The 21432-nt window shown below is 36.3% G+C and overlaps 1 protein-coding gene across 1 annotated transcript in view; it reads left to right on the forward strand.

Moving 5' to 3' along the window:
* The window catches only part of LOC131591951 (forkhead box protein P2-like), a 397175-nt gene that overhangs the window by 45458 nt on the left and 330285 nt on the right, over positions 1–21432 (forward strand). The window contains exon 3 of the mRNA XM_058863087.1: positions 14984–15123. The gene's annotated coding sequence lies outside the window, so the exon portion shown is untranslated. The remainder of the gene's footprint in view (positions 1–14983; positions 15124–21432) is intronic.

Here is a 21432-nt window from a genome sequence, read left to right on the forward strand (position 1 = left end):
CTTGGGTAGCTGAATTTCATATTTATGAGATGTCTTAATCCTTGAAGTATATAGCATGCATAGTTGAAGTTGGTTTTTTTGTTGTTTTTGTTTGTTTGGGTTTTTTTGTTTTGTTTTGTTTTTTTTGAGTTTTTTTGAGGGCCAACCGCTTTCTTAGTTTGTTCCAAACCATACTTTTGCTGGCATAAACATCATGCAAGTCATCAGTGTTTTTGACTCAGCATTTCCCCAGTTTCCTTGTGATGCACCGTATAATCATGCAACACCTGCTTTGTTACATGCAGTGTAATTAAATGCTGTTCCTCTCTATATGCTTGTATTGATGATGTGTTGTATGTTTCATGCTTGTATGTTTCATGCTTGTATTGATGATGTGTTTCCAGAAGTCTGTATGTGATGCACATCACCATGGTGTCTAAGCAGCTATACTGGTGAGGTTGCTAAATAGAAAAAGTATTTCTAAGTGTTTTAAGCATTTCCTTAGATGTTATTCATAGACTATCAAAAGAAAACTTTGGATACATTTAGGAAGGATTTATTTCTATCTCATGTAAATAAGTCACACACATGCTCTTATTTTGTCTTTAAATGCCAAAGTGTTTTTCTAAAAAGGAGCAGGAGGAGTTTTGATGGGTGTTTTGAAAGTGCATTACGTTGATCAAAATGTTTACTTCTGACTCTTGCTTTTTGTAGTCTCTTTACATTTTTGTTACAAAATACCAAATGAAGTAGATTCTGCAATTGGTACAAGACAGCATTTTGATAGGAGAAAATCAAATAGCTTCAAAGCTCAGTTTTTCTTTTCACAGCTGTGATAGCATTGAATTGTTATACTGTTACGTGAGAGTAAATTTCTAGAGAATGCTGTTGTGTTACAATAAAAGATAAAATAGTGAACAGTCCACAATTCAAGAAGATGTTGATTAAAATTGGTTTATTATTTTAAAATCAAGTCCCCAAATTTTAGAACTTTGATAGCGGCCTTGTTTATAAACAAAGCTTCACAGAAGAGCAGAAGTTTAGATATGCTCATCATGCCAAGAATGGAGAATTTTGAAACATGAAGAAAACCTCTGTTGTGAGGTAAAGTATATTGGGGTACTGTGTAATGTTGCAATGAGCTAAGAATCTGCTTGGAAAACTGTTGTTTTGTCTCAGTGATGAAATATTGTTTGTCAAACTTTGAAAGTTACGAAAATTTCCAGGGGGAAAGCAGCATATCCTTACTGTGAAGCATTTTCTTGTAGGTGCCACTCTGTTGTAAATTTAACTGACCCTAGGAGTACTGGTCTTTTAAAGCACATAAGAATAGGATTTATGGTTCTGAGTTAATAAAATATGCTGATGCCACTGTAAGCCCTATTTAGATAGACAGCAGTAATCTCTGTTGAGCAGTATGAAACCGTCTGTCTCTAAGTACTGGAAAGCTAATAGTTCACAGCAAGGTTGTACCACATCCAGAGATGAGAAAAATGTGTCTGAAGTCAGAAGAGTTTTAGCTGCATGATTTTATTTTCTTTTGTAATTGTATTCTTTCTCCTGTGCTAATATTGTACATCATATCAAGTAAACAAGATACCCAAAGAGCACAGAGGAAAGGGTGCTTTTTAAACTTCACACTCTACCTTACCTTTGCTGGCTTTAGCACAAGGAACAAGATTCTTCTGAATCTTCAAGGTGAATATGAAGTATGTGAAATTGGTGTTAAAGATGGGGTATGTTGTGCATTCATAAAGAAAACACATTCAGTTCAATAATGAGATACATTAAGAAAGCTAAGGTAATATGTTGACACATTGTATGTTTTGTACAGTATAAAAATACTGTTTCCAAGTTTTTATCTTTCATGAAAGGAGTTGATAGAGTTATGGTTGAAAAGATAACTTTGAATTTGTAATTTTTCTATTGTGTTTGAAATATTTGACATTTAAATACATGGTTGTATTTACATATATTGCATTTTCATTACAGCTAATCCTCTTGAAATTTGGTTGGCAGATGCCTTAAGCAGTTCTCTAAAATTGGGACAGATACAGTATTCTGCAACCTTGGAATTTAATTGCAAATAAAGAACATTCTGTAATTGTTTGTTTTTTCCACTTTTAAGATTTCACTTTTAAATTTTAAAAGAGAATTGTTGTATGTAAACAAAGGAAATAGTCTCTCCACTTCAGTGGAGAGATTGTATCTGAAAATGTAGTAGTCATCACCTTATCTTATTATAAGATATTTATAATCAATATTTTATGTGGTGCAAACATAGATTACCTCTCTGAGCAACTTAATATATTAAGTAAATATGTCTATGGGTACAAACCATTCTGTGTACCTCGTAAGACACACATATTTTTACAAAAGGCAACAGTTTTCAATATTAAGATTGCTTTATAATTTGAAAGGAGGGTAGAATACGAAATAATTTCTTTGACAAATGTTACGTTTGCTATAGTCCACAAATACATTATGTCTGTATGTGCTGGGATTTTGATTTTTGTTTTGGGGCTTTAAAAACAAGTGTCTTCAGCATTTTTTCACCCTCATATCTTGGCTTTTTATTTTTTCAAATGTTGAAAGCTAAATGCAGCAAAATGTTTGGTTCTGTGTCTAAACTAACCTAGGAAATACTTTTTAAGTTCATAGAATATAATAATAGACACTTAAAAAATTTGAAATATAAGGGAAAAATAAATCTCTGTTCCACTGTTGATATATCCATTGTAAAACTTGATGTACGCTCTGGACTACATGAATCTTTTTCTATAAATTAAAGTTGGATTTTTTTTCAAAATCAAGTTCCATTATGTTTAGAAAAGTATCCAACAATTCCTCTTCTCTTCCAAATAACTTTCAGTCCACTCCCTCTTGTGACTCAGCCTAACAGTGTCTGGATTCATCCGTTCAAGGAGCAGGTGCTTCACTAATGCTCCTGAGCTGGAAGAGCCCCTCTCCCTGGCTTCCCTTACAAAGGAAAGCCACAGGCTCTGCTAGGAGCACTGCATTAAGTAGAGATTATACCCTGAGTAGATGTTTAAAGTTAGGTAGGATTATTCTGATTTTAGGATTGTATGGAAGCAAGTAAAAATGGTTCAAACCTAAATTATTTGGCATTTCAAATTGTTTGGGTTTGCTCCTTGTTAATCCCTTTGGTGTTTGCTTTTTGCATCTTCTTTTAATCGATATAGTTCTCCTAAACTACTTATTTTACCTGACAAGAGTGTAAAAGGTAAAATGCTAGCTTTTTGATACTTGTATTCTGACGAAGCTTTCACACCTTTTTCCTGGTAAGTTGCTGCTTGGTGGCAGCAATTCATGGTTATGAAGTGCCCAGTGGCTGCATTGAGCCAACTCAGTCTTCCTTCCAAAGCTTGTCTGTCTTTGGAAAAGAACAAAATACAGTGGAAGATTATGCCTGTAAGTTTATTTGTCAGATTTTTCTGTATGTGTTTCTCATGTGTTGGCAGTTTGTTTTGGCTGCATTGGGGTCCCAAGTCTCACTCTTCATGTTCTTTGTGGAGGGAGGGAGAACTCTCCTGCGTCATGCTGGTGTTTTAGAATTGTCCTCGATGAACGTGTGTATTACTGCCAAACTCTGTGACAAATTATCTGGCCTCAAAAGACGTCGTTTTTTTAATACCACCAAAATAAAGTACAGTAGGTCACAAAGTGATAAATGACCCCTGAGCTTCCACAGCATCTGTGCTGGGGAGAGCTGTGCTGTGTTTCAGGGAGATGGCAGGAGTCCACCTTGCCAACAGGTCTGCAAGGCTTGTTTCCACCTTTTACCAATCTCTGTCTCTCTTGGACATCACCTTGTCAGTGTAGTTGAGGGAGCTGAGCTTCCTAGCCCAGCCCTGACCCTCCCTGTGGTGTCAGGGTGAGCCGGGCATCCCTGCCCGCCTGGGATGCGGCACCGCTGGGAGCAGAGGGCAGCAGATAACGAGCAGGCAATTAAACAGCTTAGTAAAAGAAGACACAGAGTAAATGCTGTGTGCTGCTCATCTTCTATTTTCATAAACTCATACATAGGATCCAGTGAATTGGGAAGTGGGATGAAGGTTATCACAATTTTGACGCAAACACTTATATGGCTAATCTCTTTCTAAATGCTTATGTTTTTAATCTCAAGCCTCTTTATGTGGCTGAGCTACACTTTTTTTTCTAACTTGACTTTGTTTTATGGAGAAATATTTCATAACAGATTGCTTAAGCTCTGGGCTGTCATGTAAATACCTTCTGTCAAGTATATAATACACATTTTAAAATTTGTCTAAATATTTATGCTCTTGAGGGGATCACTGTATCTCTCATCAGACAGTTACAACCTAGCAAGTAAATAAATTGAACTTCTTTTTTTTTTTCAAATCTTCATTGTTTTTGCAAGAAATTGTGACTGTTTGAAAGAATCTTACAAAATTCTGGAAGATAATTTTATTATTTACTTGAGAAAAAAACTACCTCCTGTCTTTCAGCAGTGCCTGCAAATATATGTATATGCATAAATATATATTTTTTCAAAATGCTTGTATTTCTTCTAAAAACTAGAGGCAAAAATATGATCTAAATGAATTCATGTGTGGCACCACATTTTAAGTTATCTTTAGAAATGCTATGAAGCACATTTTTTGTTATTTTAGATTTGTTTCCAGTTTGTGCTTCATGGATTAGTTTTTTCTTATTTTAGTAGTTTTCCTGCCTATATTACATTGGTAAGATGTCTGGTGTTCTGAGTCTTTAAAACGGAATGATTAAAAATTCAGTGAAATTCAGCGGAGCAAAATCCGGTAGTTTTCACTCATTTCCAGATACTGAGCTGTATTTTTCCTCTTTTGTGTGAGAAAGAAAATTAGTAATACTGAAGTTTATAATGTAGTTTGTAATTGATAAGAATTGCAATAACTGAGATTGATATCAAACACAAGACTGTGGTAATATTAAATACATCAGAAACAGTTCACCGATAATAAAAGATCTTGCAGTTTTAACTGAAGGAAATACATTTTGGATTCTAGTCTATATAAGTCATAATACATTGTATTTGCCTTTCTTTTTGCTTTTTGCAGTAATAAAATATATCCAGAGAAAGTAAATCTGTGATTTTAACATCTTTTGACAAGCACATTAGACTGTAGAAAGAGCATCCAAGTTGGGGCTCGGGGCATATGGTGCTACCTTCTGCTAGCATAGCTCCAGAACAAGTCACTGTGTTCACTAAGGGGTCATATTCAGATTCTCAGGTTCCCTCCCCTGGTCTGGGGGGAAAAAAGGCATTTCCCCTTTACACAGAAAAATCAGAATACAAACTGCAAACCTCACTACCCTGGGATACCTTCACTGTGCAGAGAACCCACAGATACTGTGAGATGTTTTGCTGTCAATCAGGTTTTTTGTGAGGGCATTCAAGAAAGACCCTATATTAGCCTATGTAGATATTTATAGCTACTTTTTAATTCTGAAAAGACATAAAATGCTACTTTGAAAGAATGTATGTTTATATCATGGTGTGAAATTGTAGACGCATTTCAAACATATGTACATTCAAAGTATTATTTAAGTAGGTATTTTGTGAATGGGTAGCAACTGCTACACACCTACTTTTCACATCTTCCTAGATTGTCTTATTTTATTTTATTTAGGTTCAAATATTTGTATAGATAATCCAAGTGTTGTGTGTCTTGGGAATTCAACATATGGATGAGGATATGGAAGGCATTAGTTATATGAGATTTGTTGACCAGCTTTTAATTCAGATTGTCATTTTTAACACACGGCAGTGCAGATGGTGTAGTTTTGACTGTCCGTCAGAGCCCAAATACCTTAGGGACAGCTGTTGCTGATAAATCATTTTATGTGCTTTAGGTCAAGAGTTGTCGAACCTGTTACTGCACCTGCTTCTACATATGCAAATCTGTTGTTTTGTCATTTCATTCGACAAGGAAAAGTAGTGGTCTCTCGTGGCCATAAGTAAGCCAGGAACATACCCTGTAGGAAATGAAACAGAGCAAGAAGACAACTGTGGTTTCTGCGGTACAGCCATGGGATGCTGCTTCTCTTTGGCGGCTTTGTTTCTGGAAGACTGCCTGCAATTTGGAAGGAGGGTAGAAAGACAAGTACATGTTTGGAGGCAAGAAGTAAAGGGAAGGTGTTTGCTGTCATTGACTGTAGGGTAGTTGTGAAATTTGACATGCCCAGAAACCAGCGGGTGCCATGTGGGGCTCCCCTACACTGCATACCTCTGTTTCATCATCTGGAGAGCCTGCAGCATGATTTCCGGGCACTGGAGCATACAACATGTCTACTTCGGTTTGGAGCTGATTGATCCACGGTACAGAACACGCTTGTGGGATCTTCCCTTGCTATAGAAGAACATAAATGATTGAAATGTTTTCTTGAGGTAGAAAAGTATCATTTGTTTGTATACTTCAATGCCCAGCAAAAAAAATTCCTGTCAAATGGCAGCACACTGCAAGAACTGGGGGTTTACTGAACGAGGTTATGCCTGAGCTTTGGAAACTCTAAGGTGTTTATATTTGTTTAACCTGTCAGGTATGTAAGGAGAGTTTAAATCATGAGGAGGAAACTTCTTTGTTTATTGCACTTCACAAGTAGGGCTGTGGCATGTAATAGAAATGGCACTTAAAGATTGGCTTTTTTAAGCAAACTGACAGAAGATTTTATCCTGCACTGCCATAGATTGCTGTGGGGGAGAAAGGGAAATAGTAAAATTGATGAAGAAATGTTGCATGCTGTCATTTTAGATTATGTTATTTTGCCATGAATTTGCTGCTAATTTTTTTAAAGATACTGTAAAATTCCACTGTTGCAGAAAGTACCACAATAGCGCTGTCGTCTGTTAATTATTTCATTCCATGGCTAGTTTGTCAACAGTATTTTAATCAAGCCACCAGCAAAAATGCTTTTTTGAACATTTTTTGTAGAAAAAAAAAGAATAACCCCCCTGACCTTTCAACCTTGTCAGCTGAGTTTTCCCATTCTGACACTAGGCATTATTTTTGCAAAGGTTGGAATTTTAACTCTTCAGTGAACCAGATATCATTTTTATTGGGATATTAATTCTGGTAGGTGCTAATCTCATCAAGATTTGCAGACATTTTCCTTCATAGGCCATTCTGATTTGTAGCTTTTTCTTTTCACAGCAGTATTAAATACCAAACCTCTCTGATATGGAAGTTCATTAGAGATATGTCTTTGATGGCAGCCCTTTCAGGGCTTCAGTTTCAAATACCTTGATGTAAAGCTTAAGAAGCCATTGTGTTGTAAGCCCTCCTTGATGTGTCTTATTTAGATCTGCATAGTAAATCAAGGAAAGTAAATAACAAGGCAGCAGATGGAAGCATGGAGATAAGGCCACTGAACAATTGTATTTGTATTTTGTTATGATGTTGACAGGAGCTAAAATTCACTAATCTAGTTCAACTGATCTGCATTTCAAAGAAATCTCATTTAGCAGCAACTTGAAGGTTTGGAGGATAAAGTTCTTTTATTGCAGCTTTTATTGCATTCTTTGCTAATTTATCTGGTCAAGATTTAGCCTTGCTTACTTAAAGCAGCAAGCATGTTACAAGGAGTCTTAAATACTACGAAAGCATTAATGTCTAGACTATGAACTGAAGGTAATTACATATCCAGCAGTGAATAGGCTACATTTAGGAAATACTGTTGTCCAAATGGAATTGGAAGAGAAATGCAGATAAGGTATTTTCCCCTGTTTTCTCAAAGTTTGTGGTTTTGTGTTTTGTTTTTTTTTTTTAATTACTAGTTTTTAATTGTGTGGAAAATTAATATATAAGCAAATGTAAAATTATTAAATATAAACCCCAGAATTTTTTGAACTGTGAGTTCCATCATTCCATACTTTGCTGCTCTTTTTACAAAGTGATAGCTCATATTAAGTTCTAATTTAATGGTTGCCTTCCTGAATCCATTAAACAAAACTGTTAAAAAGTGGAAAATAATTTAATAGAATGATGGACCACAGTTATTTTAGGTGTGCTCTATATGATGTTGATGGTATATATGTAAGTTAGGTACTTCGTATTAGGTACAGTACAGCCATGTCCTTTTGAAAAACAATGTGATAAATACATTTTAAGAATCAAATATCTTTAAAATGAAAAGGAGTACGAAATAGAATTTAGGGTTTCCTTTTGGAGATTTAAAAAAGTTGTGCAATCTTAAGGCCAGCCAAAAAATAAACTTTTATTTAGTTTTCAGTTTATGATATGAATACTAACGATGGACTGTTTAGGGTATCAAACATAAGTGTGTCCATACCTATGTACAGATGTAATGATAATGAACCAAAGCATGCCAGGCCAGTGTACATCCACTCTAATAATGGGCACCAGTTCTCTAAGACATGTAAATTAAACCCAGCAGCTGCTGAGTGTTAATGCTATAGTCCTTGCTGCCCTTCTGCAGCCTGTCCTTGTGGCAGAACCTACACCTGTGCCCCGAGGACTGCACTTCCATCTCATTTGCAGTGTAGGTCTTTGCACTTCCTTTCAGTGTGTCTTTGTAGGCTTGAGAGGAGTGGAGGGGGAGGCAGCTGGGGATGAGGGTGCTTGCTAGGCTGCAGTGATAGCTGATGGTTTTTGACTGTGTACTCCACAGGCTAATCAGATCATGGGGTGGTAAATGCTGCTTTAGTTGTAGGACTGGCTTAAGCATCTTTTGGTTCCTTCTCCTCATTGCTATGCCTCTGAAAATATTCATACAGTGTTTTGTGGGTTGGGTGCACTCCATGAATTTGAAAGCAGCTTCTATTTAGCCAGTTTACTTTTAATCTAGATTAGTTTCTGAGTATGGCTGATCATACAGCTCCATGCAGGCCATGTTTTCCTTGGCCACATCACAACTGTGTGATCTCTCTTCCCTTATCCATGTTATGTCTCCTTACTCCTCTCTCACCCTAGCAAGGATGACCGTGTTTTAGTCAAAAGTTGTTTTTGCACTTGTTTTGCAGGACTGTTTTAAAGTCAGCACAAGGCAGGAGTGAGAATCTCTAGGTGGAGCTGAAGGTTAGGGAAGTTAGGGCTGCTTTAGCTCCAGATTAGTCTGGTTTAAGTCATTGTGCTGCTGCATTCTCTGGAAATTTTACCTTTACCTCCAGACCACTGTACACCCTGTATGTGTGAAATGAAGCAGACAATACAAATAGCAGTTATTCAAAAAAGTGATTTGCATTGCTTTGTGAGAGAAATATATACCAGACAATAAAATGATGACAATAAAATAAATCTAACTCTCCTAGAAAACACCGTTGTAAATGAACATTTATTTACATTCCAATATGCCAAATTTCAGAAGTAAAATTTTGAATTTAAAGATATCCCAAGGATGTCATCCTATTTACAACACTCAGAAGCAAATAGGTCCATAAGATCAAGCACAGACAGACATATTGACATTTTTAGTTAAACTCTACCTTTTCCTGCATAATAATATAAACCATCCCTTCAAATAAACATATGCTCTTGTCTGGCCTGCCACGGATTCCATAGTTTCATCACCCATAATCTGTTTTTAAAACCTCATGCCCTTGTACCTTTGGCTTCAGCATCACTGACTCTCACTCCATCCTGCCTAAGCCCATCCCGCATTCTGGCGTTGCCCAAGGTGACAAGGAGGGATCCCGGCTGTCACTGAGTGCTCTCCTCTTGTCTTCCTGTCCCTGCTGGCTCCATGCATGTGTTGTCTTCCTCACAGAGCTGCACAGGGGGACAGTGTTTTCACCAAAAGGGATAGTGGGAGAGAAAATAAAGAGAAAAAGGAGAAATAGAGGGGAAAAAAAACCAACCCAAGTGGAATTTGATGGAATTTCTCACATGTCTCTCTATGCAGAAACCTTTTATACATTTGCGTGTTAATAAAGGAGTGCTACAGCACCATAAGAGTTCTGGACATTAATGAGTAATCTTTTCTCGAGTGATAAGGATCCAAACCAGTTAGCAATGAGGTGGATTAAAAATCAAACTTGAATTCCTGCTACCATCACATTGGTGTTGGTGTTGATTGCATAACCCTGATGGGCTGAATTGTGTGTGATGCTCCTTCTCTGGAATCACACTGAACTGCTCAACATTCATTTCTTCTGCTCCTGCTGCATGTCCCTGTGCTGAATGACAGCCTAATCTTAGAAAGAGAGGGGCAGATAGAGCTGGAAGGAATATGGGGCAAAGGAGGTGGCACTTTTCCACTGGTGATGACTGGAGTAAAATATTCCCAGACATATTTGCCCCAAGAAATACTATACAAATTTACCACTTTTATTGAACCTTCCCAAGCTTGGATTTTAGTTGACAAAGTATTACATGTGATTGTCCCAAATCCAGTATTTTCTCTTGGTTGGTGGGTTGCCCGGTAGAGCTAGTCAGCCTGTGTCTTCTCTCATCCATCTCATATTTATCATTTCCTTCGGGATGGTGGACAGGTAGCCAAGAAGGGAATTATTTAGACAAAAGTCTTTCTTTTGTTTTCATGCCATTCTATCCTCTTGCAATTCAGTTTAAGGTTGTATTTCTGGTCAGTATGTTTTAAATAAGTGTTGACTAAATCTGCAAGAGAAATGAGGAATATTTCTCTAAATCTTAATGGTAATCCAAATCCAGAAGATTTGAAGAATTTGGTGTACAACTGATGAGAGGAATCGATGTTAAAATATTACAAATTTTAGCATGTATTTTCAGGTCTTTTAAAGGTGTACCTATATAAAAACGTAAGGAAGATTTTTGACTATTTTCCTAGCACTGATGCGTAGTAGAAAGACCCTTTTACTTGTAGATAGATAATTTGTCCTACCTTTCTTTATTTTATTGTATAGGAGAAGGGAAGTACTCCCAACTCAATGTTTTCTGAAGCATTGTTGTTTTTTTTCGATCATAGCATAATGAGGTTTCTTAAATTGCAGACAAACCAAACAGCTTCATTCAGTTTAACAGCACAACATTTAGAGAAGTTTGCAGTGTAACTCTTTTGAATTGCTTTAATTATTTACATCATGGTTGATCTCTTGTTTACTCATTGTCTTGTTTCCATATTAGCACAATGGTACCACAGATCAGCAGGAAGGGACTTCAGTACAGATATATTTATATCTTTTGTCACTGTTTTAATACATCTTTCTTAAAGATATTTTTGGCATTTATTAGCAAAGAAGTAATTATTTTTGTGAGTTTATGTTTTTGGGATAAGATTTTGGGGTAAAGGCTTTTAGATAAACATGGTTCCAAAGAAACAGGATTGTAATAATGTATTAGAATTAGACAGTCTATACAGTTAGAAATGAGAGTAAATATTGTTCAGTCTTAAACCAAACCAAAATCGAAACTCCAATCCAGTCCTTGATTTTATATACTATGATATCAGGCCACATTCTACTCTGGTTTTTTACTTAGTTACACCAAATAGGCTATAGGTATTGAAAGTAAAATTAATAGGATGCTTATCTACAAAAATGGAATTTTGTATCATATTAATCCCAAAAGAATTAAGAAACTTCATTGTATAGTCCTCAAATACTTTTTTCTCTAATGCATTTTTCTTTAGCAAACTCTAAAAATACGCGACAGTCAAGAGATAAAGGATTTTATCAGCGCTTATTTGGGATGGCTTTGTAATGCAGCTGTATATTTATGAACTGCCAAAAATGTCCTGTAACTGTTACACTAATAAGATCACGTTATGATGCATAGCTTTTACTTTGTGTCTTAGGTAATTTATAGGAATGGTGTGAGTTTGCACACAAGTGTAGCTTTTAATATCCCAAATTAATATGTGTGTACTCTGAAATATATTTGTGTCTTTAAAAGTGCAGATTACTTATATCACTGTGCTGTTTCAGAAATAAAAAAAAAAACCCACAAAACCGTAATCTAAGAAAGTTTTGATATAAAACCTTCTCCATGCATCTTTGATATAACTGTATTTCTACCAGGTATAATTGAATTAAGGATTATATGGAATAAATTTTTAAAGTCGGAATGAATGCTTATTTAACCTTCAAATGGAATTGTATAGCAAATGGTTGAAAATAAGGCATTCTTAGTTAACACGATTTTTTGGGGTTACTGTTGACTTCTAATGTTTGCAAGTGATCTAATCGCATATCAACTTTTCCCCCTTTATGTGCACCTGTTTGAGAGAGCCAGGATTCATGGGAAGATTTTCTAAACTTGTTGATGGTAACTTGAAGCCACATGTGGAAAGAGTAAAAATCAACACTTTTATTTGACAACCAGTAGGTAGCCACCTGTTCTCATGTGTTTTTTTCTCGTTGTTTAAGTAGTGGTGGTGATAATTCTGAATTGTTACTGCTACTATCAGATTGTTTTCAAAAGGTTCCTGCAAAATCCTGTATTTTACCTTCTGTAGTATACCTGGAACTCACATCTCTAAATTTTGCCATTTTTCAAGAAACTTGTCTTTGCTCATGTATCAATGCTGAAATATTTGGTTCTTTTTCGGTACATCTTGCTCTTATTTATAGTTAGTATCAAAGTGATGTGAAGGATATCAGACCTTGAATACCTTTTGAGCTGTCTGGTTATATTCCTACCCTTAACATTTTAAACAGAAAAGCTGGACAAATGATAGAAGGGAGAGGTAGCCTAAAATGTTGCTATAGGCCAGTGTTATCTGAGTCTTTGATTATTAGCATGCTGTATGGTGAATTTCCTTCTTCCTCAGTGTAGCCATTTAAACTGCAGAAGCAAACAGAACAGCAAACACTGTAGCAGGCTCTTCTTTTTCAGAGAGGGGAGTAGATAGAACAGTAAACATACTTTGATCCAATATTTCAAACTGGCCAGAAAAAGTGTCAGTTACACAAATTCCTCACTGTAGGGTCTGAAAAGAGTATTAATCAGTTGGTATGTATGTGGATATACTGGGAAATGTCTGTTTTTTGGGTGGTAATTGAGGGTATTAATTCATGCATCTTGCAAAAGGAATTTTGGTTGCATACTGATGTCTGAACAAAGTTATTTCTGTCCTGCTATGTTTTTTGTGCTAGTACAGGCTGCTTCTTCATATAATGTGCCAATGCACAGCTCTACATATAGGGATACTTGGTTCACAGACACAAAGATATGTATCTAGTAAGACAGCAGAAAGGACTGGTTATATTCCTTTGGTACACCTGGTAGGTATGGATAGAATTAATTAACATAGTTTTTGCTCAAAAGTGTGACACGCCAGTTTGTGACAGCAAAGTGTTTCTTCCTGATGACAGTCATTCACTTTCTGCTGGTTCAGAAGGCTTCCCTGAAGGAATTTTAATTGATCTGCACTTACCCAAAATAAATCAGAAACTCTGCTGTATCCTAGAGATTAAAGCAAAAGGGAAGATATTGGAATACAGAGTATATGATTTTTAAGGTTTACTTTGAGATGAAACTTGGGAAATGGAGATGCTGACCTGCATTTATATAAGTGTTGAACTGAGTGCGAACATATGGATAAAGTTAGACTCATGAAACCAATGAAACCAGCAAACAACTTGAGAAGCAGAACCTTGCTTTGTAGCCCTCTGCCCTGGCTGCTTTGGGACTGTGGACCGGGGAGAGGAAGGCTACTGCTGCTTTACAGTAAGACTTTGCTACCTCATTTGATTTTTTTTTTTTTTTCAGTGGTGATGATGCTTTGGAAAAAATCAATCAAATTTATTAAGCATATAGTAAGGTACAGAGAACCACGGGATTTCACTTTGGTGTTCAAAAGGATCTAGCCTGTACTTCAAATGCAACTAAGACTGGACTCCCTGTGTACCTAATGCAGTAATTCTCAATACTGTGGGTGGTGAATAGATCAGTGTAAAATGAGTATAAAATTGGTTGAATTAGCACTAACGTAAGTGACTATACAAGGAGGTAGGACTGGTTATCCTGGTTCAGACCAGCTTAGGCTATCATCTGTCTCCAGTGGTGGCTGTCTTCTGAGGATACCTCCATCTTCCTCTTGACTTAGGAAACCTCCTTGTATAAACAGCATCCTTGGGAAGAAGCTCACAGTTCTGCCACACCATTTGGTTAGAAGAAACTCACATTTTTCTTTTCAACTTGGCTTTTATTAGGTGATTCTTGAGTTCAAAGATAAGGAACATACAATGTCTGTGCAATCTTCTTCAGACTTTAGTTGTTTTCTGTCATGGCCTTCCTTAAGTCAGCTTTTTTCCAGTCTAAATATTGGTGGCATACTGAATTCTTCTTGATATATGGAAACTGTTTTAAGCCCTTGATTGTGTGTGTTTTCTTCTCTGAGCCTTTGCTAATTAGTTCTGTTGTTTTGTTTTCTGTGCTGGACAAGAAAATGGAGCACACTTTTCAATATAGGGATTAATTCAGTGGCAAATGACATGTTACTCTTTGTCCTTTATTCCTTTCTAAATATTTTTTAACATTTAATTTATAGATTTGACTCTGATGGAGTGGTGAGTTTTAAGTTTTCATGGAGAAATTTCAATGACACCTATCATAAACCCCAGGTCCCACTTTATTAGCAGTAAGATATAAGCAATAGAGAGCTGTTTTGTTTAACAGAAGCTTCAGATTAGAATGTTTATCAGTACTGGCTAGGCAGGACGGTTTATAGTGAACTTTGGCTCAACAAACTGTGATTTCCTACTTGATCCCAGCCAAAAGTATTTAATGTCTTTCTGGTACAAAATAAATAATCATAATGTGAAGTCATCTTTAACTTGTACACTTGCTTTTTCAATGACCTACAGTCTTGTTACTATGAATCTCAGAAGTGAAGCGGGTGACTGCTCTAGGACCAGTGACTACTTCACATGTCTCATACAAAGAAAGAAAGATGTGAAATGTGTGGGATTTTTTTCCTGGGTGTGCAGTATGTATGTGTAAGGATGACACTGAAGTGTGTTTTAAAGAGATGGTTGTAATACCTTGCAATAAAACACAATAGAGATTCTTGCACTTACTGTGTTCCTTTCCCTTTTTACTCTTAGATAACTTCTAGTGAAAGTTAAGGACCTTTTGTCCTTATCTGCCATAGAAGTGACAGACACCTTTGGAAGGAGGACCAGTTTGAGCAAAAAGGAAAAGACCCTCCCACAGCACAGCAAAGTGGCAAAGTGACTGAAGAAATGTAAGTGATTCATGACTGAACTGTGGCTATGTTTCTCCTGTGGATTTATATGCCCTGTGGGAGGAATACAGTACCCCATGACTGAAACGTATTGCTTAGGGATGTAAAATATGGTTTAGGAAAAAAATTGTGGGCCATGCAGAAAATACATACCTGTTTGATGTTAGTGTGATGGTAAGCTATGCTACAATTATTTTTTTCCAAATGGCTATTGTTAATGGGAATGAAGTGCTGTAAGAGTTAAAAACCTGTTTTTCTACCATTTTGTACTCATCTAGATACTGGTTAATTTAGATACATAGAAGCTAAGCAGCTGTATCTCAGTCATTTTAGATTCTGCTTACCCTCAGGAGAGGAGCAGGCATCTCCAGAGGCCAGTCCATCTTATTCTGAAAGCAATGCCTAAGGAATGCAGTATTACTCGCTGAGGAGTTTGTGTTGACTGCTTAGCTTTAGCCTAAATGTTCAACGAACACTTTAACCTGGCATGTCTGTGTAGGAAGCAGTGCCAGCTTCTTTTCTCCTCCCCATATTGTCATTCTCCCTCACTCAGCACATGTTGCTGTTTGTAAATTTGGAGAATGGATCAGACTGAAAATAGCCAATTATTTGTTTGCATTTGTTTTGAGTTGGGTTTATCCCCGCTTTCTCCCTGTGGCTGTCCAAGGGCTGTCACTGGAACAAAGAGTGGTGCAAGTGGGAATTAGCAGCCAAAAGTGTGCAGGAGCACATGATGGCAGCTGTGCTAGTTTCTGCTGCTTAAATTCCTTGGTGAGCAATAGTCTCAGACCTTACAGATATTTTTAGTGTTTTGCCATTTATAAGAGTTAAAAAATATGTGGGACACCCTTACTTATTATCTAATGGGGAGCTACTGTTTTGTTGCACATTTCATACTGTGATAGTGCTGTCTTTTGTGTCCCTTGTAAATTAAAATTCAGGTCTCCAAAACCAGTAAATGGTCATAAGTGGCTAACAAGTCAGCAAGTGTCATGTGATTTATAGTGCAGGCATGATACTGTATAATTCATATATACATACATAATCTCTGAATTCTGAAGATGCTACCCTGATTTTGTATAGCACCAAACATGACGTGTGGGTTGGGTGATATCGAATGGTTAGTGGTTGGACTAATTTAGGCACAAGATCCTTGTCTCCTGAGCAGTGAAATGCTAAGTAACATTTCATTCTCACAGTAAATACCGGATGGGAGGGTGTAAAGAAGGCAGAGCTAGACTTCTTTCATTGACACCTGGTGACAGGATGACAGGCAGTGGGTACAAGCTGCATACAGATTATTAAATTATGTTTCCATTGAAACACAGTATAAAAAACTTACTTATCTTGAGGATGGACAAACACTGGAGGGGCTTGCCCAAAGAGGTTGTAGAAGCCCCATCCATGGAGGTACTCAAAACTCAAGCAGACAAGCAGCTTGCTGCATCTGACCCTGATTGATCAGGGGCTTAGGTTCAATAAGCTTCTGAGGTCCCTTCTAGTCTCAGCTATTTTATGATTTTGCTGAATATTTATAGGTAAAAAAAATCAGAAATACTCTGTCATTTTATTTTATGAAAACTTTTTTTTTTTTTTAATTTTTCTATTTTGAAGTATTTAGTTATTCAGTTTCATATTTTACTTAAGTTTTGGCGAAAATGAGACATGGTGGAATTTGCAAGCTTTCTAAAATGTGTTAAATTATATTTAAAGACTTGTGATTGTAACTATGAAAATCACATTGAAGTCTGTGAAATTATCTTTCAGCTTTGAATTAGCACCAGATTTCACGTGATGTGAACCGTCACATGATGGAGATTTTTATTTAAAAATAGCATCTTTTTACTTGGTCCATGGCAAGAAAGATACATTTTTAGTATCATTTTGTGCTTGGAAAAAACACCAAAAAAACAAGACATACTTGACAAGACAACTCTTGCAGGTGATCTCCATTAATACACAATAGAAATAGCTGTCTTCCTGAAGTTTTTTTCGAGATCAGTGAGACCTATAACGTGACCTAAGAATTTCATGATAAACTCTATTTTCACTTACTTGCAAATGGCTGTTCTGGGACAGTCCATAGTTAAAGAGGATGCCAATGTAAGCATGGAAAAACTGGGCAAATGTACAGTGAGGCTTCACAACATAGCCTTATCTTCTGTGAATGTGTGATTGAGGAGCTTTCTTGTGTTTTGAAATACTTAGGAGCAAGGGACTCTCCGTTCAAATGTCAGCTTTCTTGAATTTTAACTTTGATTGATTTGTCAGACATTTTCTGCCCACAGTTTTGTTATAGCCTGAGTGTCTCTGGAAAGGTTCTGTGAGATGGGTGTATCATTCTTGAAAATGGAAAATAAATAGTCTAAAAAAAGGTCTATGACCTCTTCTTTGCTTTTGAGCAAGGACTTGGAATTTGAAAAGGAAGCTTTAATAGGTTTTAAGATGTGTCTTTTGCCATGTCTCTGAATGTCTGTCCTTATTGCAGTGAATTATAAGCTTTTGAAAATTGCTGCTTACTCATACACAGAAGAAGCATATTACTTTGTCAGCATATTCTGAAAATATTCCCTGAATATTCTTAATCTTCTAGAAATGACTGTGTCTGTCCTGGCTTGGAGATCAAACGCTGTATGACATTTCAAATTTACAGATCCCCTGCTATTTTCACAAAAGGGTCTTGTTTTTTAAATTTTTCTGGGACAGTGTATTTTGATTCTTACACTTGTTGGTAATTCCGGTTTTTCTGTATTTTATGCTTACTTTTCCCAAATGCTAATTGAGAAGGGTGTCAAGAATGGGATTAATTTCCCATGATGGTAGCCTTCTAAAAATATAGTTGGTATAAATCTGGGCTGGTCACCATAGGCATCTTTAGTCATGTAAAGAGAGATGGAGACTTCCAGGGGAGGATTCCCATAGCCTCTTTTTATTTCTGTCTTTAGATGAGACAATTCCTTCTTTAGAGATGCCTGTTTCTTGTCACTCGCAATAAAAGCAGCCTAAGGTGACTGGCACAAATTTAGACTTTTAACTTTTCTATTAAACATTAAGACAGATAAATTCCATCTCATGTGACATAATTTGAGATTTAAAAGGCAGAAATGTTATCACTGACATTCACAAAAACATTCTGCTTTCACACTAGTAAAAAAAGCTATTAAAATTATTTCTTTATGGTTATGGTGATATGTACAAGCTGATCAAAATAAAATTTTCCATATCTCTTAGATACTGTATGTAACCATTAAAACAATGCACTTTGAATGCCATTTTAATATTAACTTTGAAGTATCAACATATTTTGGGTGTTTTCTTATGTTTGGATTCTAAGTTAAGAAATATGAATGTTTTAACTCTATGTCATTATTTAATTTCTGGTAAGGTAATAAAAAGGATGTATGATGAGATGCTGGCATTGTTGCCTTTAGCTTTCAACAAAAGATTGAAAGAATCTGGTGCTAATATAACAGACAAAAATGCAGTTTTAGTTAATAGCAAGAATTTAGGTGGGTTTCCAATTTGAAACAATTTGCTCTAATATCAACTAATATTGATAATGTGTTCTATTAAATGAGATTGTGATGAAATGCTATTTTCCATTTGTATTGAAGTATTTTAGATTTCCTTAGTAATTTAAACTGTTTATACTTGTGTAATGGCAACTGCATTGGCTAACCCAGGATAATAACACCTTCTTCAGTCCCAGTTTTCATGGGTAAGGGCTATATGTGGGGAGAACTTAATTGCCATGGAATAATTGAATGTGTCTAAAAGGCATTAGAAGTAATGTATACTGGCTCTATTTGTTTTTTAGGTAAAATGTAGGCATATGACATAGAAATTGTGGTATAATTTATTATCAGATCTCTTTTTATGTTTAATTGCCATGTATTTGAATTATTACCTGAAGGGGCTAGGACTTACCCAGACTTCATACATGTTTTTGTCATCACTGTGATGAGACTATGGGCAACAGTTGAATATGCTTCAAAGATGGTCTCGGTTACACTTGTTCTGTTGTTCAGAAATGCTGATCATGGTAAGCACTGTTTCTGTACATCCAGTCATGATTGACTGATTAACTCTTATTGGGGTGTATAAAACTTTTCTTTCAATTATAATTTTGCTTTGAATATGACATTTTGTATTTGAGGTGTATATTTCATTTTGTTTCCATCCTCTCACTGTAATTTAAAGTGGTGCATTTAGTTCAGTATTGCATAGTAGCAGCATGCATGAATTATAGCGTAACACTACAGCAAATACTGATTCCTGGAATCTACATTTGGCTGCGGAAAAAATTTGTTTTTTAAAGGAGTGCTTGCAAATTGGTGTAAAGAAAGTGGTTAAAGAATGGAGACAACCTCATGTTGGTAATTTGTAGTTACTTTCTCTGTCTATTCCTTCTAATATTTGTACAAAATAACATTCACCAAAGTTTGTATTGCAGTATCACCAAGTTCTGTGCTCTAAACAAGAACAAAATATTTCCCTTAGAAACACTGTCGCGTCAGTACTTGCTGGCCAAGGTTCTCACTGGTAAATACAGAAGGCTTCACCAAAGCTGGCAAGCTGTCTCTTTTTGTAGTTGAAACAAGTTTTATAGGCTTTATTTTTTTTTCAAGCCTGTAAGATTGTCTGGCTTTATTTGGATTGGGTTTATATTATTCCCATAGTTCTGCAACTTTAAGAATGTTCAGTTTTGAATGGAATTTTATGCTTTATCACAAAAAACCCAAAAGACCCTAGTTCTGAGAAAATGAAAAGGGCAGTTCAGCCAAGGTGCCACTAAACAGTGGATGTTTGAGTACTGAAGAACTGTGCCTATTTTTATTGAACTATAAATTTTATGACACTTTGTCCTGACCTTGTTTGAGGGTTAAACTGAGAAGATCCAACAGGCTGAGAATATCTGGGTTCAGTGAATGAATCTGAGTACAGAAACCTGAGGAGTATCTGTTCAAGAAAAACATTAATGACTGCATCAAAGTTAACAGAACAAGTATTTTCCACAGCATAGGCATCTAAGTCAGCAGGGGCTTTTTAATAATAGAAAATTTCACATGGGCTCAATCCTATTCCATGTGGAAAGTGAATCAAGTTCCTGTCACACTGTTATCTGACTCAAAATTTAAAAGCAACCTGAAGTTTCAAATAGGGAAAAGGGAAAGATGTTTTGATTGCTTCAGGCATTTTTAGAAAGTATAAATATGTGTTGATAGTTGTTCTAAAATTACCTGTGTGCTATGCATCTTGTTTCAATTTGCAGACAAACAAGAAAGAAAAGGTTTTGCCAGCATATCTTTATTTCTTCAGCCTATATAAGGTCTCTTTTCTCTTGAGGATTTTGGAGTAGATTCCTGAATTGGTTGAGAGCATCAATTGGTTGGACCTTATGCCATTCTGTCAATTTAATTAATTTTCTACTTTGTGAGAGATAGAGTCGTATTTGTTTGAGTAAAACTTTGAGACCTCTTTCCAGTGGTATAAGTGAGTGAGAGCTGGGTGATAGGCTAAATAAGGATACCAGCTAAGCAAATGCCTTTTGCTAAAATGATGTTTTTAAAGAATCTGGTGTCCTGCATGCAGTTACAGTTCCCTGGCACTGAACTTCTTAGGGACTGGAAATGGTGTGAAACTTGCATTTTTGATGGAATAGAATATTCTTCATATAAGATCAGTAAACGTTTATAAGTAATTACTGTCTATTGGAAAACAGCTACATTGTTACTCTTCAGAGGTAGAAGCACTTGGATGGTAATGAAGGGATTCTTGTATACAGCTAACAAAGCACGGTGAGATCCTTTGGGGCATAAGTCATAACGTAATAATATTAATAATACACTGCATTTCATCTGAGGATTTCAAAGAACTTTATAGGAAACATCAATGAATTAAGTATCACCTTAACCCCCTGTGGAGCACTGCTAAGACTTGGTTGGGTTGAATGCAGAAATACCATCTCATTTTTATGGTAAGTTGGTTACTGTACCTTTGCTGCACACAGGTAATTCAGGAAGTATCAGTATTTTCCACATGGAGATCATAAGGCATAGAGAAACAGATTGACTTGGTCTGGGCAAACAGTAGCTCCAGCATAAGCATTCCAACACCAAAATCATCCCAAACAGCCTGGCTGTTTGCAGTGATAGTTGGCTCAGGCTGCTGGATCTCTGCTGTCGTACAGCTTGAAGCGCTATGCAATATTACAGAAGATAACACTGTGCAAATAGTGCAGTTGGAACCTGGCCATTTAGGGTAGCAATTTCATGAGTTCTGATATGCTGATGCATGTCTATGTCAGAA

The sequence above is a fragment of the Poecile atricapillus genome, chromosome W (genome assembly GCF_030490865.1).
Source record: "Poecile atricapillus isolate bPoeAtr1 chromosome W, bPoeAtr1.hap1, whole genome shotgun sequence".
Classification (NCBI taxonomy): domain Eukaryota; kingdom Metazoa; phylum Chordata; class Aves; order Passeriformes; family Paridae; genus Poecile; species Poecile atricapillus.